This window comes from Ochotona curzoniae, unplaced genomic scaffold, assembly GCF_017591425.1.
Source record: "Ochotona curzoniae isolate NIBS_2020 unplaced genomic scaffold, NIBS_Ocur_1.0 contig_4501, whole genome shotgun sequence".
Lineage (NCBI taxonomy): Eukaryota > Metazoa > Chordata > Mammalia > Lagomorpha > Ochotonidae > Ochotona > Ochotona curzoniae.
The window spans coordinates 1780765-1798118 of record NW_024466307.1 but is presented as its reverse complement, the minus strand read 5'-3'; the positions used below and the strand labels follow the sequence as shown (position 1 = coordinate 1798118).

The following is a 17354-nucleotide window of genomic DNA, read 5'->3' as shown; positions in this document are numbered from 1 at the left end:
TGGAACCCCAGCCCGGCCCGCCACGTCCACAGTCGGGCCCACTCCCGGTCGCGGGTCGGACTCTCCACGCCACATTCCCGCTTCCTCAGACTCCCAGCCCACGTGGAAACGGGACCTCGGCGCGTGGCTCCCCGTGGACTCACGCCGGCCAGCGACAGTCCCCCGCCCCCGAATCCGCGGATGTTTTTGTTTTCCCGGAAAAGTCCCCGCCCGGGGCCCCACAGGCTTACCTCGAGTTCTTCACCCCCACCATCGGAGACGCATCGCAGGGCGCCCCAGACTGGCCTCCGGGAGGTGTCGGGGGGCAGCACGCAGGCCGGAGACGCGAGGGACGGGAAGCCGAGCCGCCCGAGCGGCCCCCACGTCCGAGAGGCCGCCGCGACGCAACAAAACCCTGCACCGCTTTTCTTCTTTTTTTACAAACTTCCAGCGCCCCGCCCCGCCCCGCCCGGGGCGACCCCCGCCCCCCGCCGGACCCAGGCTGCAGCGGCGTCCCGGCGAACGGGCTCAGCGGGGCCCGCGGGCACTGCTCGCCGCCCGCCCGGGGAGCGCCCCACGAGCTGTCGCCTGAACCCCCCCAAGTGGAGGCGGCGACGGCGGGGCGACCAGGCCCCCTGCTCCGGCTCCGACCCGAGCCCCGGGTGCGGCGGCCAGGGGAGGAGCGACCCGAGAGAAGGAGGCAGGGCCGGCAGAGCTGCGGGGAGGCTGGGGGCGGTTCCTCCCCCCCAAAAAAAAAACAAATAAATCAAAACGGAAGACCCCAAAGTTGCCCAAACCGAGGCAGAGAAAAGAACCCTCCGAAAAACCCGGAAGAGAGAATGTGACCCCGGATGGGAATCAACAGCGGGCGGCTCCAAAGCCACACTTCCGGCAGCCACTCGCGCGCTCGCAAGGCGCAGGCGCGGGGCGGCCCCGGCCGGGGAGGCGGTCGCTGGCGGGTGGCTGACGGAAGCTGAGGGAGGCTGAGGGACCGGGGGCCTGTGAGGGAGGCTGAGGGACCGCGGGCCTGTGAGGGAGGCTGGGGGACCGCGGGCCTGAGATTAGGGAAACACGTCCCTGAGTTCTCCCCGAGCCACCTGGCCAGCAGTAAGCTTTTGTTGACTCGGGCCTGAACACGCACAGAGACAGCAGGTATTCACTGGCGTTTCTTCCTGAGGGAACGCTACAAGTTTGTGCGATCTTCTGAATTGTTTTTGGTTTTTTGTGGGTTTTTTGGTCACAAATCTGAATCTGTTCTTCTGAAATGTTAAAAACACAAGTTTTTTTGTTTCAAGTTGTGATCTTCTGAATTGTTTAGCCCTATAAATCTGCTGAAGGTGCAGTTTCATCTTCCTTGGAAGCTCTGTAAACATCGGACCGTCATTTCTTGAAATGACTTGTGTCCTCTTCCTTGGCTCCTGTTCAGAGGAAGCTTCTCAGCTTTAGGGATCTCAAAAACTGCGTTCACTTTCATAGATTTTTTTTGTTGTTGTTCTTGGTTTTTCTGTTTTGTATTAAGATGATTTAGCATATGTTCTGTTTTTGTGTTTTTAACTTTTGAAAGTTTTTTTTCTCCTAGTTTCTGATCTGAGAAAGTGAGTTCACTTTGGTTTTGACCCTTGAGTTTTTGGTAAGTGTGCTGTTTATTTTGCAAATATTGAGGAATTTCTGTATATCTTATTGACTTACAATTTAATTCCATTGTAGTCAGCAGTTGTACTTTATATTTCATATATCCCTGCTGTTTTTCCATGTTGATTATGAGAGGACTATTGAAATTTCTGAATGTAATTGTGGATTTTTCAACTTCTTTTAGTTTTACCATTTTTGCTTCATGTGTTTACAAACTCTGCTTTTAGTTATTGTAAGAGGACAACCAATTGGATAGCTGGTTGAGGACAGTGGATTGAATATACAAAACAAAGAAAGGTACTCCTAGGCAGCAGTGTGGGAATAATTGAAGGGACCCTTGGACAGGCTTATGGGAACCCCCATCGTCTCCAGTCAACTCCCTGTTGCTGAGATGGAAACTCCTCAAAGCCTCCTCCCTTATCCTGTGACCCTCAGTCTATAAAAGCCTGTTGCCACTAATAAACTTCGGCTATCAACCATCAGTCAGTAGTCCACGTGTGAGAGTATCGGCTCCAGGCACCAAGTCCATCGCTGCTGGACAACGAATGCATTACATGATCATCTCATTTAGATTAATTTATTCTTTTTATAACTTGTATTATGAAACAACTCACTTTATAAATGGTTATCTTCTTTCCTAGTATTATTTGATGTGCAGTTTATCTGATAGTAATACAACCACTTCAGAATTCTGTAATCGTTGTTGAGATGATATATTTTAAAGAAAAACACAAATTCCAGTGCTATATAAAGTTCTCCAGAAAACTGAAGAGGAAAGACTCACAGCTTGCTCTATTAGCCATCACTCTAATACCCAAACCCTGTATGTTAAACAAGGAAACTACAGGGGGCCCGGCACAGTAGCCTAGTGACTAAAGTCCTTGCCTTGCATGTGCCAGGATCCCATATGAATGCTGGTTCATATGCCAGCTGTTCAGCGTTCCTTCCAGCTCCCTACTTGTGGCCTGGGAAAGCAGATTCTGCCTTTGCAATAATAAATAAATAAATCTTTTTTAAAACATCATATTTAATGATGAACTGAATGTGCTTACCCTAGAATCAACAACACAACAATGATTTCCACTCTTATAATTTCTCTATTGTTGTGGATTATGGTCTATACAGTAAAGCAGGGAAAAAATAAAAGGTACTCAAATTGGAATCGAAGAAGTAAAACTACCTTAATTGTTAAATGACAAGTTTGGACTGGATGGTTGATGTGATTTTTTAATTTTATTTTTCCATTTGAAAGAGTAAGAGTTTCGATCTGCTGGTTCACCCTCAAGTGCCTGCAGCAGCTGGAAACTTGATGGAGGGCAGAGCCACAATGTGGGCATTCAGTCCAGCTTTCTCATGTGAATGACAGGAACCCAACCCCTCAGTCATCATCACCGTCCACCAGGGTACGTGTTAGCAGGAAGTTGGAGCCAGGAGCCAGAGCTGAGATGCAAACCCATGTATTCCAGTGCAATGCGTGGACATCTTAATGGTCTGTCTAAGCTCTAGGTCAAATGCCCACTCCTGATTTTTAATTTTACATGTGACCTGTGAATAGTGTCTTAAAGTCTTCTGTGATTTAAAATCATCTGCCACTCTTTTCTGGGTTTCTTCATTCTGGCTTTATTGTTTATATCCCCTTTCTCTTCTTCCAATACTTTCTGCTATATCAGCTGACAAATGTTGCTTTCTGGAAAGGAGGTGGGATTGAGGAGGCAGGCTGTTGCGAGAGTCACTGACAATCACCAGCCTACAGGAATCTCAGGGCTCAGAAGCGAGCAGGCACCAGAATATACTTAGCTAGCAACCCTGGAGCTCTTCAGCTGTACATGAATGTGTGTTAATACGTTCCTAAGTCCATGTTCAACTTTGCTTTTGGTCACACATGGCTAGTACATTAAAAAAACATGCTCCAGAAGAATAACATTGAACTGGGATCTGTGTTTTTTATTGTAGTATGAGACTTCTTTCAAAGCAGAAATGAATGGAGCAGAATAGAGAATGGATAAAGATGAAGATTATTGTGTTTTGTACTAATGCATGCCATCTCATCTTGTGTGCTTAGGATGCAGTGATAAGCAAGCAACTCCTCTTATGTAGCTTACCACTGAGAGAGAAAGAGAATGTAACCTTTAAAAAGCAGAAAACAAAATTTTAGTTTTAATGGTAAAAACTGAGAAAAAGAAACACATATTACTGTCTGAGCAAGTAACATGTGAACCCCAACCCACCACGGAGGGCATGATGGCCTTGGACCTGTGAGCATCGGATCCAGAGGACAGCACACAGCCAACTAATAAGCCAGACCTCCACCTTTCTAGACTTCCCACCGTGTGTAAGGCCAAGACCACACGTGCTTCTCCTGAGCTGTTGCTAATAACTGGACATGGTGCCAGTCCGTTCAGGAAAGAAGGACTTCTCTAACAGGCATTTCCAGCTTAAGGCTGCCACACAGGCCTGGCTGCATTCTGTCACCACCCTGTTCTCCTGGCTTCTTCAGCCCTGCACGGCAGTCTGAGGCTTTCTCTGCCTACTTGGTTCTTGCCCTTTTTTCTGCAGGAAAGTGGGTCTCCACCAATAAATCTCATACCTGACTTTGGCATTCATTAAAAAATAAAAAGAGTAAATAAAAGCATGGCTAGGATATAAACAGATTTGTTTCCAGATCTGTATTCTGCAGTTTCTGTTTATTCATTTATTTATCTGGGGAACAAAGAGAACCCAAGGGTAACCGGGTTCTATACCCCAGTTGGCTCTCCACATGCCCACAGAGGGCAGGGCAGAAGCCAGGAACTCAGTGTGAGTCTCCCTCGTGGGGCAGAAACCCGGTCACTTGAGACATCAGCTACTTCCCAGAATGCATGTTAGCAAGAAGCTGAAATCGCGTTGTTACAAGCACTCCCTTACGAGACCCATCAGGGAGGGCCCGTTGCCCGTTTGCTCCCCTCGGTATTGTTCTGTCCCTTCCTGGCAAGGTTTTCATTCATTGTCTCATTTGTTCACTTATTGCATCCGTCTCTCAATCAACACATATTTAGAATTGAATATCCACTAATTGGTAGATTCTGTTCTAGACAGTTACAAAAGAATGCCACCGTGTGGGAGGTGGGGACGTGGGGGAAGGTCACAGTACTGACGTCCTGTGAATGTAAGAAGCAGCTAATAAGGAAAGGAGGTCGACATTCAAAACCAAATAAGCTGCACGTGAACAAGGTTGGACTTCCGCCAGAAGCAGGATATTACCAAATAATTAGACTCCATTCAAAAACATTGTTTTCAAAAGAAAAAGTGAACAAGAGGTCTAGGGGAAAGAGTAAATTTATTACACAGAAAGACGATTCTCATAAGTATCAAAATGCTTCATTTTCTGAGTTTTTGTATTCTGCCTAGCTTGCCACCACACACTTCAGGGTGATGCTCACCAGATGGCTTTTTCTATTCTCCCCAGAAAAAAAAAATAATGCAAAGTAGGGTTGGAAAGGAACACTGCCACCTACAAGTAAGTCCTTGGAGGAGCCTGAGGAGTCAGGCAGCTGGCAGGCGGCCCAGCTCCCAGCCTCGGACAGACTTGAGAGTGGGGCTCCAGGTTTACAGAAAACGGAAATACGAGCAACATCAAATAAGGGAAGGGATTCAAAGTCATGGCTTTCGGCCTGTGTACTATGTGTTCCATGATGGTCCAGCTTTCCTGGCAAGCTACTTTCATCACCAAAGCTCAGTTTCCTTATCTGCACTTTCCTTTGTGTAGAAAGGGCTAAATTCTCAATGTTACTAGAAGGAAGGCTGGAGGACCCAGCATGATAGCCTAGTGACTAAAGTCCTTGCTTTACATGCACTGGGATCCCATATGGGTGCCAGTTCTAATTCCGGCTGCTCCACCTCCTATCCAGCTCCCTGCTTGTGGTCTGGGGAAGCAGTCGAGGACGGCCCAAAGCTTTGGGACCCTGCACCTACATGCGAGACCCGGAAGAAGCTCCAGGCTCCTGGCTTTGGATCGGCACAGCACTGGCTGCTGCAGTCACTTGGGGAGTGAATTAGTAGACAAAAAAATTTTGCTCTCTGTCTCTCCTCCACTATGTATATCTAAATTTCCAATAAAAATAAGTAAATCTTTAAAAAAAAAAAAAAAAGGAAGGCTATAAAATAAAACTACAGCCCAGATGATACATGCTGATGAATCACCAATATTAATCATCAATTCAGCTGAGTATCATCCAACATTTAATTCAGCACCTGGAAAACAATTTGAAAAAGACAGATGAAGAAATGTGGAAAGTGATGGGAAAATACCTTCAGGATCAGTGTTGTGGCCTGGTGTCCTAAGCTGCTGCTTGTGGTGTTAACACACCACATAGGCGCCAATTGAATCCTGAATGCTCCACTTTTGATCCAGTTTTCTGCTGATGTACCAGGGAAAGCAGCAGCAGATGTCCCCCAAATCCATGAGCCCTGGCACCCACATGGAAGACCCTGATGAAGTTTCTGACTTCTGACTTAAGACCAACCTGGCTTAAGCCATTGCAGCCATTTGGGGAACAAACGAGCAGATGGAAGGTTTTTTGTGTGTGTTTCTCTTCCTCCGTCCTTGAAAAAAGAAGATGGGTTCGGCAGTCATATAATAACATTGCTGGTAAAATGTCCAAACGAGCCGACAACAAAGTACTGTGAAGGGTGCGGACAAAGAGCCCTTGCAGACGTTGGTAACAGAAAAATCATTGAAGACCTATCTAGAGAACATGGCATTTCAAAGTTGAACTTGCATATACTCATGTGCATAGATTTAAAATTTTTGTCAACCAAAATAAACTTATCTTTTAATTCCCATTTTTCATGAATTTTTTAAGCATTATCTCCTGTAAATCCCTAAGTATATGCCCTAAAGGAATTCTCGCTTGGGAAATGTGTGCAAATACAAAAAGAGAAAGAAGTGCAGAGTAGCCAGGACAGAATCTAGATACTTGGATATGGGATGCCACCATCCCAAGTGGTGGTTTTACATGATGTGCCACAATGCCTGCCAAAAATTGTATATTCATAAAATGAAATCAATACAGCAGTGAAAATAAGTTACAGCTTCATATACAAAGATACTTTAGAAGGTTCATGGGAAATGTAATAAAACAAGATTGATGAAAAAAATTGAAATCCATGAAGGATAGTCAAGAAGTTCTAAGGAAATACATGTTATGAATAAACTGCATGAATTTCAGTCATGGCTTATATTCTATAATTCTGTACAAGTGTATACACTGCTTGTTTTTTTAGGGGCAAGAGCAGTAGTAACATGCTAATCTTCCACCTGTGGGACCAGAGAAAGGCCGGAACAGCACTGATCTGAACCCAGGAAAGGAACCCAGAGCCTCTTCTGGTCTCCCGCATGGGCCCAGGGTCCCTTTGGGCCGTCCTCCACTTTCCCAGACCACAAGCGGGGAGTTGAATGGGAAACGGGCTTCTGGGATTAGAACCAGCGACCCTATGGGATCCTGGGACATACAAGGTGAGGACTTTAGCCTAGAGGCTACTGCACCAGGCCCTGGCTGCTCCACTTCTGATCCAGCTCCCTGGTTAAGATCAGGGAAAGCAGGGGAAGATGGCTCAAGTCCTTGGGCACGTGCACACCCATGGAGGAGAACAGGAAAGAAGCTCCCAGTTTCTGGCTTCAAATTAGCTCAGCTCCGGCATTGCAGCCACTTGAGTGAACCAACTGATGGACAATCTCTTTAAAGATTAAAAGACTACTTAAAATTATTTTTATTTGAGCAGGATTACACAAAGAGACAAATCTTCCATTAAGTTGTGGCTGCCCATATGGCCTCATGTCTGGAGCTGAGCTGATCCAAAGCCAAGAGCCAGGATCTTCCTCTAGGTATTCCATATGGGTGCATGTAACCAAGGACTTAAGCCACCTTCTACAGCCCTACCAGGCCATAAGGAAGAATCTGTGTCACAAGTGGAATAGCCAGGACATGTACCAGTGCTCATATAGGAACCACTTTCTGAAAAAAAATCATTTGGGGCCAATGCTGTGGTGTTGTGGGCTAAGGGCTGGCATCCCATATAGACACTAGTTCAAGTCCTGGCTACTCTTTCAATGTAGCTCCCTGCTTATGGGCTAGGAAAACAGCAAAGGATGGCTCAAATCCTTGAGCCTCTGCACCCGCGTAGCAGACCCAGAAGAACCAACCACAGGGTGGGACTTCAGGATCCTGGCTTCAGATTAGCCCAGCTCTGGCCATTGATGCTGTTTGGGGAGTGAACCAGCAGATAGAAGACCTCTTTCTCTGCCTCTCCTTCTTTCCGTAATTATTCCAAATAAAAATAGTTTTAAAAAGATAATGTGGGGCCCGGCGCGGTGGCGCAGTGGTTAAGTCCTCGCCTTGCACGCCCGGGATCCCATATGGGCGCCGGTTCTAATCCCGGCAGCCCCGCTTCCCTTCCAGCTCCCTGCTTGTGGCCTGGGAAAGCAGTCGAGGACGGCCCAAAGCTTTGGGACCCTGCACCCGCGTGGGAGACCCGGAAGAGGCTCCTGGCTTCGGATCGGCGTAGTATCGACCCGTTGCGCTCACTTGGGGAGTGAATCATCAGATGGAAGATCTTCCTCTCTGTCTCTCCTCTCTGTATATCCGCCTTCCCAATAACAAAATAATAAAAATAAATCTTTAAAAAAAAAAAAAAAGATAATGTGCATTGGGCCGTGGCCTAGCAGCTAAAGTCCTCATCTTGAATGCACCAGGATCCCATATGGGTGCCAGTTCTAATCCCAGAGGCCCCACTTCCCATCCAGCTCTCTGCTTGTGGCCTGGGAAAGCAGTCAAGGACGGCCCAAAGCCTTGGGATCCTGCACCCACGTGGGAACTCCGGAGGAAGCTCGTGGCTCCTGGCTTCAGATCAGCGCAGCACCAGCCATTGCAGTCACTTGGGGAGTGAATTAGTAGACGAAGATCTTCCTCTCTGTCTCCTCCTCTATATGTATATCTGACTTTTGCAATTAAAATAAATCTTTTAAAAAAAGATAATGTGCATTTAAAAATTGAGAGCCAGAGAGCAAGAAATGTCTCATCTGCTACTTCATTCCTCCAATCCCTGCCTCAGCCGGGAGCCTGGAACCCAGCCTGGCTACTCCGCACGAGTGGCAGGCACACTGAAGCCATCACCCTGTGCGTTGGCTCCAGTCTGGAACGGGGAGCAGAGCCAGTCCCGGAAGCCAGCACTCAGATGCGGAATCAGATTGTCCAACCTGCCATCTCTCTTATTCAGAGGTCGGGTTCCAGATCCACAGGCTGCCCTGGTGCTGCTGGAGGCTGGCTGTGTCTTGGATGCAGGCCTTAAGCATCCTTCTCACCCTGCCCTCTTGGTCTCTGAGTCCCAGTAATGCCTCCTTCCCCTCATCTTGTCAGGCCTTCAAAAAGTCTTTACCCACTGCTCCACAAAACCCACCCCATAAAACATAGTCTTAAAAAGTTCAGGGGCCTGGTGTGATAGTCTAGTGGCTAAATCCTTGTCTTGCGTGCATCGGGATCCCTTATGGATGCCAGGTCACGTCCTGGCTGCCCCACTTCCGATCCAGCTTCCTGCGATGGCCTGAGAAAGCAGCAAAGGATGGCCCTAAGCCTTGGCACCCTGAACCCATGTGGAAGACCTGCAGCAAGCTCTTGGCTCCTGGCTTCATGTTGGCTCTGCTCCAGCCATTGTAGCCATTTGGGGGAATGAGCTGGCCATTGGGAAATCTCTGTCTCTGCTTCTCTTTGTGGGTACCTGGCTAATAAATAAGAATTAAAAAAAAAAAAAAGAATGACCACTTTGGGAGACTAGGTCTGGGTTTAGACATCAAGAAGTAACTCGGGAGCCTCGTGTAAGTGCACACCTCTTTACTCACAGCGTAGGTAAGCAGCCTCTTAGCTAGGGTGGACTTTCAGCAGGTGCCACATCCAGTCACGCCCCTCAGCTTGCTATATGAGCTCACAGACGATATGACACGGAGGCAGACTCTTACATAACAAGGTTGTGAGCAGCCAGCCAAGCTGGTGAGTGGCTGTTGGTTACCATGACACCAGTTGCCATAGAGACACGCAGATAAGGGGGCAAGGGCATGGGAACTTGATACATTTTGCTTCTCAGCCCCATCTTTCTGACAATTCAGAATAGTTACATGTGCAAGTAGACGTTGTCTTAAACTGTGTTGTCTTGTTTGGCAGGCAGCTACCAACACCAGTGACTGATGAGACGGTGTGGTGTCAAAATGGCTGCCCTAGCCCTGGCATGTATCTGTCATCCACAAATAAGTATGTAGCTATAATAATTAATTTTCATGACAGCATAAAATTATGTTGTGTAAATATACCACAATGCATCTATTCTTCAAAAAGTAAGCATTTGGTTATTTCCAACTGGGAGGGAAGTTTTGGCTTTCCTTTTATTTTCTGTTTCTGCTATCACACAAATAATTGAGATTAATATTCTCTTTTTTTCAGATTTATTTATTTTTATTTGAAAGGCAGAGTGAAGAGAGACAGAGTTCTACTGGTTCATTCCCCAAATAAACCACGACAGCCAGGGCTGGACCAGGAGCCCACTTGGATTCAAGGGTCCCACTGTTTGGGCCATCCTCCGCTGCTTTCCGGTGCTGTTAGCAGTGAGCTGGATCTGAAGTAGAAAAGCCAGGACTCGAACAGGCTGCCATATCAGGTACTGGCACTGCAGGCTGAAGCTAAACGTGCTCCATCATTGCCTCAGCCCCACAATTAATATCCTTTTATAAGTTTCCAGAGCATAACTTGCTCTGTGATCCAAGCCTAGGATTGAGTCATAGGGTATTCACACTTCAATTTTATTATATCTTTTATAATAATATATTTGTTCCTCTTGGGATTATGTTTGGTTGGATTGTGATTGGCACATGTAGTTTGTTATTTCCAGTGTGCTCTATTATCATCAAGCTTGGTTAATAAAGACTCCTTAATAACTTTAGACATGTCTGGTGTGATCTCGCTTGCACCTCGCAATAGGCCCTGCACTCACATGGGGACCTAGAAGAGGCTCCTGACCTTGACCTAGCTAAGCCCCAGCCATAGCAGCCATTTGGGAACTAAACCAGCAGATAGAAAATCTCTGTCTCTCTATGCAACTTTGCCTTTCAAACACATCAAAATAAATCTTTTCAAAGAAAAACTTTTCATGAATGATGCCATGCCTATTCTGAAACTTCTTTTCGATCAATGCTGGGTTTTTTTGTTTTGTTTTGATTTGTTTTGTTTTTGAGATTTGTGTGTGCTGATATATTTAGACCTAGTTCAACGTCCCATTGAGTTTAGTAAATTGCTTTTCATTCCTCTATTGTTGGAGAGCACTGCCTAGATTGTAAACCACCATTGTAGCCGCATAGCTTCTTTCACATGACCTTGTGAACATGGGCAAGGACTTCTATAGATCCGTGCTGATCAGAGCCACAGGATGAGGAAGTGCTCATTGTGATTCATTAAACATGCAATGGAAACCTGAGTTTTCTAAGGAAAGTGCTTCTTTCTACAATGTCCTCTACCACCACCCATTTGGAACCTGCATTTCTTCACTTTGCCGATGTGATCCACCGAATGGGTTTCTGGATGCTCCACCTGCAGGGCAGAGAGGAGGCCCCAAAGGCCGGTGTCCAGCCAGCACACCTTACGTGTCATAGCACGCGTTACAGCAGTTGCAGCTTTACGAGGTAGCGCAAAATTGACCTTCAGTGTAACGGGACCAATCAGCGCCGTCTGGGGGAGTGCCTGCACGTTCCTCTGTCCCCACGTGGATGCCCACACTTGGGACTGTCTCACCACTAGGCCTCCCTTGAGGCTGCCTCCTGTGGAGGAGGCGCTCAGGCTCGGGGAAATTCCCCTCCGCTGCGTGTCCCTCCCGGGTCCCATGTAGGATGCCATTATAGAGGGAAACGCCCAGCTAGGGGGCATCTCTCAGAGGAGGGACAGGTACTTCTGAGTCACGGGTGGACAGATGTGCCAGACCACCTCTCTAGGGGGAGGTCCCCTCAGAACACCCAGCTGCCACCTCTCCTGCTGCTCAGCCGCCATTTCTTCTACCTGGCAGAGAACATGAGAGAACATGAGACACGGTGTGCAGACCAGCTCTGCCGCCCCCATGCTTCTGCTTTCTGTATGGGCACCCCAGGATTCATGTAGGAAAGGAAATCCCCAAAGACACCTGTGCATGGGATCTGGAGGTGCCAAAGGAGAGATGAGGTCCTGAGGGTGATACCCCGTAATGTGAAAGTGGCACCCTGTGGTGGTGCCAGCAGGGGGGAAAGGGGGAGGAGAGCGCTGAGCTGTCTGTTCACATCATCCTCCTGTTCACGTCACCATGCTGCAAGAAGGCCTCCCCAGGGACAGGCCTCAACCAACCACCAACCAGGGTTCTGCAGAGCCAGGTGCTAACTTGACCTCTGTCAGCCACCTGTGGTTACAGCAGTAGAACACGGGCAGTACCTGGCATCCTTTCTGGTGACTCCTGGCAGCTCCCTAACTCTGCCCGCTCTGCTTCAGCAACCAACCAGCCTCCTTTCCCCAGCACCAAGGTGGCAAGTTCCTAGAGTTCTGACCCCGTCTGGCTCATTCTCAGGCCCTTACAGCCCTACCCTAAGGGGGTCTCCTCCCCACACTTCCTCAGGGCTCTGCCTGCCTAGGCCATCAGCACCAATGGGCTGGTGTCTGCTGTAGAAGAGGCTCCTGGTACCCATCCATCTGAAGATAAGGAAAATCTCCAGCTATGAGCCTGCTTTGTTCTCCACTCCTGCACCAGGCACCAGGCAGGCACTTGGGGACAGTCGGTCTCTCTCTCTCTTTCTCTCTCACACACAAACACGCAGGAAAAGCACTGTCGGCTTCTTGGCTTGCAAAGTCAGGTCCACTCAGCACAGCACAAAATGGTCCTGGGAGCACCCCCTGCCCCACCAGAACAAGATGGACAGGCCTCTACCGACAAGGAAAACGTCCCCTCACTGATGTGGCTGCCACCCTGTGAGGGGACCGGAGGGAGGGTGGGACAGAACACCTCAGTGTTCCCCACCCACTGGCTGTGGCCGTGGTGGCTCTTCCCTGTTTTTGTTTGTTTCCTTCTGTGAAAAGGCATCTACCTCCTGCCTCAGAAGGAAGGACTCCAGCCTCCCATTGAGCATTACGCTGAAGCAAGCATTAGATAAGTCTTTTATTTACCTTTGCATCTTTTGTATAGTTTTCTTCAAAGCCAACAGCATATGCCAAAATCTAAAAGCAAAGCAGCATGTTATCAATCGTGTATCAGTGTATGTAAAAATAAAATTACTGAGGGGATGGTGCAGTGAATCAATTGGCTAATCCTCTGCCTGCAAGCACCGGCATCCCATAATAGTACTGGTTCGTGTCCCAGGTGCTCCACTTTCCATCCAGCTTCCTGTTCATGGCCTAAGAAAGCAGTGGAGGATGGTTCACGACCCTGAGACGCTGCACCCGCTTGGCAGACCCAGAGGAGGCTCCTGGCTCCTTTCTTTGGACTGGCCCAGCGGCAGCCCTTAGTTCTCTGGGCGTGAACCAGAGAATGAAGATCTGTGTCTCTATTTCCCCTTCTCCCTGTAAAAATCTGCCTTTCCAATGAAAATAGCTAAATCTTTTTTTAAAATAAGAAAACTGCGGAGACCAACAAAATCAACTGAACTAAGAAAGATGGAATGTTCTGGTGACTTCTGTAATATGAGAAAGCGCCAAAGGCCTGGACAGCGTATGTGCTCTTGTTATGTGACCGTGGGCCCTAGGTCCTCTCCCGCAGGAGCGAGAGCTTTGGCTTGCTGGAGCCACGTCAGTCCCCTCCCGGCTGCTCTTGCTCCGTTTCCCCTTCCTCTCACCCACTCAGTCCCACTACTTCCTGCCCTTCCGTTTTTGTGTGGAACCCGTTGACAGCTTCATTCTTGCCTTTCTGTGCCAACAAGGTCACTGATCCCTCGCCTAAGCAGAAGCGAGAGCAAGCAGAGAGGAAGGCGTCAGCGGAAGGGCTGGGATGGCAGCGGGTTCTCGTGATGCTGTTGTAGGGTTTATGGGTGTGTGCAGGCACTGTGTGCTCAGTGTGCTGTCGGATCCTGGCTCGGTTCCTTGCCAGGCTGCCAGCCACTGTGCTGGACCTCAGGTGCTCCTGCTTGCCTGGCGACGCTGCAGACGGCCGGCTCTCTGGGGCTGCAGAGGGAGAGTGGAGTACACAGGTCCTAGGCAGGGCAGCGGTTGGCTGTGTGAGGTTCAGAAGGACAGCTGATGTGGAAACTCCCCAAAGACGAGAGCCGTGATCCTGACATTCTGTCCTTGCATGAGTTCCTGGGGAATGCCAAGGTTTTGAGAAACCAAAATGAGATCTCTGTGCCCGGAGGCTTCATCCTGTGTTGGGGCGGAAGTTGAACCTGGCGCCACAGGCAGCTCTTCCTTGGCTTCTCTTGCAGGCAAACCAGGAAAAAGCAAGTGATAAACCGTTTTTTTTGGTTCTCTCTGAAGGAAAAGGTGTTCATGTATTTGCAAAACTTCTCAAGTGCTTTCTGAAAACCAGACTCAATATTTAAACAAACCTAATCCAGGAGACCAAGCAGATGCTATAAATCATCAAAATAGCTCCCGGCTCCCCCTCCCTGCCAAACAAGCAGGCGTTAAAGGGGAGTCAATGCTGAGGAACGAAGCTGATGGGTAGGTGGTTTATAGCTTGAAGGTTGATGATCTGACAACATTTTATCAGAAACTTGCTGACTGGCAAAAAGCAGTGAATTGCTAACTGCTGAGAGGCTGTCATGAATACTGAAGGGGAAGGTATTGTTTTCTGGAAATACGGGCGGGCAGTGTCTGAAAGCCACAGTCCTGTACTTGTCTGAAACAGACAGGCAGTTGTGCATCTAAGGAGCAAGTACGTGGCTTGGTAAATGCAATCCCGTTCCTGCCAACACGTCTTCCTCCCCCACAGCCCGACTCCCGCCACCTAGGAAAGCAGCTCCTGTGGACCCATTACATCTCTGTGTCGTCATGATGCATGTGTCATTGCACACATACAAAGCTCCAACATGCAATCTCTGGGTGATGTATTTGAAGGCTACCCACACTTTGAAGATGAGAAACCTTGAATTACACAGCTAATCTGGGAAATGAGTTTGCTGGCTTATTGCAGACTCATGCTGGAGGAGGGAAGGAAGAGGGAGAGAGAAGAGATGGAGGAGGAAATCCCTGGGGCTGGACTCCCAAGGGTGCTCTTGACTCTGCATGGAGGTTTTGCACACTGCACCTTGTAGGGGCTTCTTTTTTGTTTATTAACTGCACAAACTGGCTAGCTGAAAGAGCTGGGCACAGCCGGGGGCAAAAGAAAACAGCTTTTCTCCCACACCCCCTCGGCAAAGCGTTCCTTTCCATCCTTGCATAAACCCTAGGGCTGGTGGCCTCGCTTTGCTGCTCACTATTTAAAAGCTTGGTGCCATTTAATATGAAAATGTTAGGCTCTCATTGGCGAGCCTTTCTGCTAAGCCCCACCCCAGCTGGCTTTCTTCAGGCCTCGACAAATGGGAAGTGCGGGCTGGATGTGGGCACATTGCGAGGCAGGTGGAGGGGGCTGGTTACTTTATAAATGTCCCTCCCACACGACATAGCTTCTTCTGTGACACAGCTGGCTGGGTGGATGGGAGACCAAGACATGCTCTGTGGCAGGCACCGTGGACTTTCTGGGTCCCCGTTTCCAAGGGGACCCTGCTACAGCAGAGAAGATCCACTCTGAACACCCCAGACACTGGCTGGCAGCTTTGCTCAGTCTCCCCACCCTTTACAAAGGCCTTTGTGGTGGAACTGCTTTAACATGGCTGAAATCCAGTTTTTTATAGTAATCCACATGAATCCCATGGGAAATCTAGACTTTACTCCACAGGCACCGATTTCCAACGCCACTGGGGATTTCCATGGAAACAGAGATAAACATAGACATAGAAATAGAGAGAGGTATGGATATGGTGTCGACAGAGGTAAACACTGCTGTGGATACACAGAGGAACAGGTGTGAACATGTGTGGAAGGTGGGGTTTTGTCCTTTTCACCTCTCTGGTTCATGGGTGCATCCACTCGATTGCGAAGTAGCCAGAGGTAAGGGCCTCTAGGTGCCTGGCCAGCTTCTGGCGCAGAAGGAAGCAGACGGGCACAGGGGCTACTGGGGTGCAAGGGCTGCTGAGATGCTCCCCCAGGAGCCCTCAGTCCGCGGCACCCCACACCGGCTCTCAGTCTGCATTGCCTGCTAGGTCTTTGGGAAGTGTGGAACTCTCACACCTTCCCTCAGGCTCTCTCCAGCTTCCTGGTGGATCCCTGGCCCCTTCCCTGCCCCAGCTTCACTTCCCATTGTAAAAGTGAAATGTGGAAGTAAAGATAACCTGAGGTTATGATTGTTTAAGGCATACAGAGGTAAAAATAAAAACATGAGGCTGCTATTGTTCAAACTTGCCATTGTTTTGAGGAAATAGGCCATAACTAGGACAGGAACAATGTGATTTAACTTGTTTTGCTTTTGCTTTTGCTTTTGTAAAATACTTTTGCAAAAGAGTTAGGAAGGGCCCACAGAATGAGATATTAATCATTAAAGGAGTGGGTCCCCTGTACCAGAAATTTTCATGATTAATTCCCCCCTTCTGTACTAGGAACTTTTGTAATTAACTGGGGTCCCATCAACCCCATAAACACACAAAATGCAGGAATGAGTTGTCTGGGAAATGAATTCTTTTATTTATTTTATTTTATTTTATTTTAGTCACAAATTCATATATACAGACAGGAAGAGAGACAGAGAAGAAGAATTTCCGTCCAATGATTCACTCCCCAAGTGACTGCAATGGCCGGTGCTGCGCCAATCCGAAGCCAGGATCCAGGAACTTATTCCAGGTCTCCCACATGGGTGCAGGGTCCCAAAGCTTTGGACTGTCCTCAACTGCTTTCCCAGGCCACAAGCAGGGAGCTGGATGGGAAGTGGAGCAGCTGGGACATGAACCAGTGCCCATATGGGATCCCGACACGTGCAAGGTGAGGACGGCCCAGGAAATGAATTCTTATTGAACTCTGTATAAACTGTATGTGATCTATCTTGTACAAAAACCCTGCCTGTGTGCTGAAGGGGCTGCGCTCTGGAGAGGGGTGTCCATCCCGGTCAGCTGGTCAGTTGCCTTGCCTTTCATTGTAATAAAACTTTGCTGTGGGAGTAACGAACATTCTGCTCTGGCGGTCATTCCGCTCTACCGTCCCTTGGGGCCTTGGGCTCCTGCTCTGGCAGAGGAGTCCCTGGCGCTGTTGAAATGCAGGTAAGGAGCTGGCGGCCTCGGCTGATAAGGCTGATAACCGCACTGCCGGAAGCCAAGTCTCCCGCCTGACTCCCATCCTCTGACTGCGGCTCCAAGAGGCTTGCACCTCTCCCATGTTCTTTCACCTTCTGATTGTGTCCCGGCTGCCTGGCTTCTAGAATATTCATAAAGCAAGGAAATGACATGACAAATCCAGTTCTTGGCCTTCGAAACAAACAAAAGATGTTTCAAAGGCACGCATGTGCGCATCTGTCTGTTTATTTTAAGGCTGTCAGGTTCAGAAAAAACAAATTTTTTTTCAAGATTGGTTGAGGATTGGCTCTTCATGACAGCTTTGACTTTCATAATAGTATGTCTAAAACTGGGGAGAAAATTGCCATGCTAATCTGGATTTCAGTGGAAAGCTTACCAGATATGATGTCATATTTCCTGA

At 48.3% G+C, this 17354-nt stretch overlaps 1 protein-coding gene and 1 long non-coding RNA gene across 6 annotated transcripts in view; one reads left to right on the top strand and one right to left on the bottom strand.

The window, feature by feature from the left end:
• TENT2 (terminal nucleotidyltransferase 2) overlaps nucleotides 1–798 on the bottom strand; it is a 38297-nt gene extending 37499 nt beyond the window's left edge. For 2 of the 4 annotated variants that reach the window (XM_040985966.1, XM_040985968.1), the window contains exon 1: nucleotides 231–793. The gene's annotated coding sequence lies outside the window, so the exon portion shown is untranslated. Of the gene's footprint in view, nucleotides 1–230 lie in introns of all 4 variants that reach the window. The other 2 variants (XM_040985969.1, XM_040985967.1) reach the window with 2 other exon arrangements.
• A 179-nt stretch (nucleotides 799–977) lies between these two features.
• Nucleotides 978–4258, top strand: LOC121160236. 2 transcript variants are annotated; one of them, XR_005884521.1, is made up of 4 exons: nucleotides 978–1131; nucleotides 1559–1609; nucleotides 2864–3100; nucleotides 3565–4258. It is a non-coding gene; the product is annotated as an uncharacterized LOC121160236 (long non-coding RNA). The 2 variants fall into 2 exon arrangements; XR_005884522.1 differs by lacking the exon at nucleotides 2864–3100.
• Nucleotides 4259–17354: the final 13096 nt, after the last annotated feature.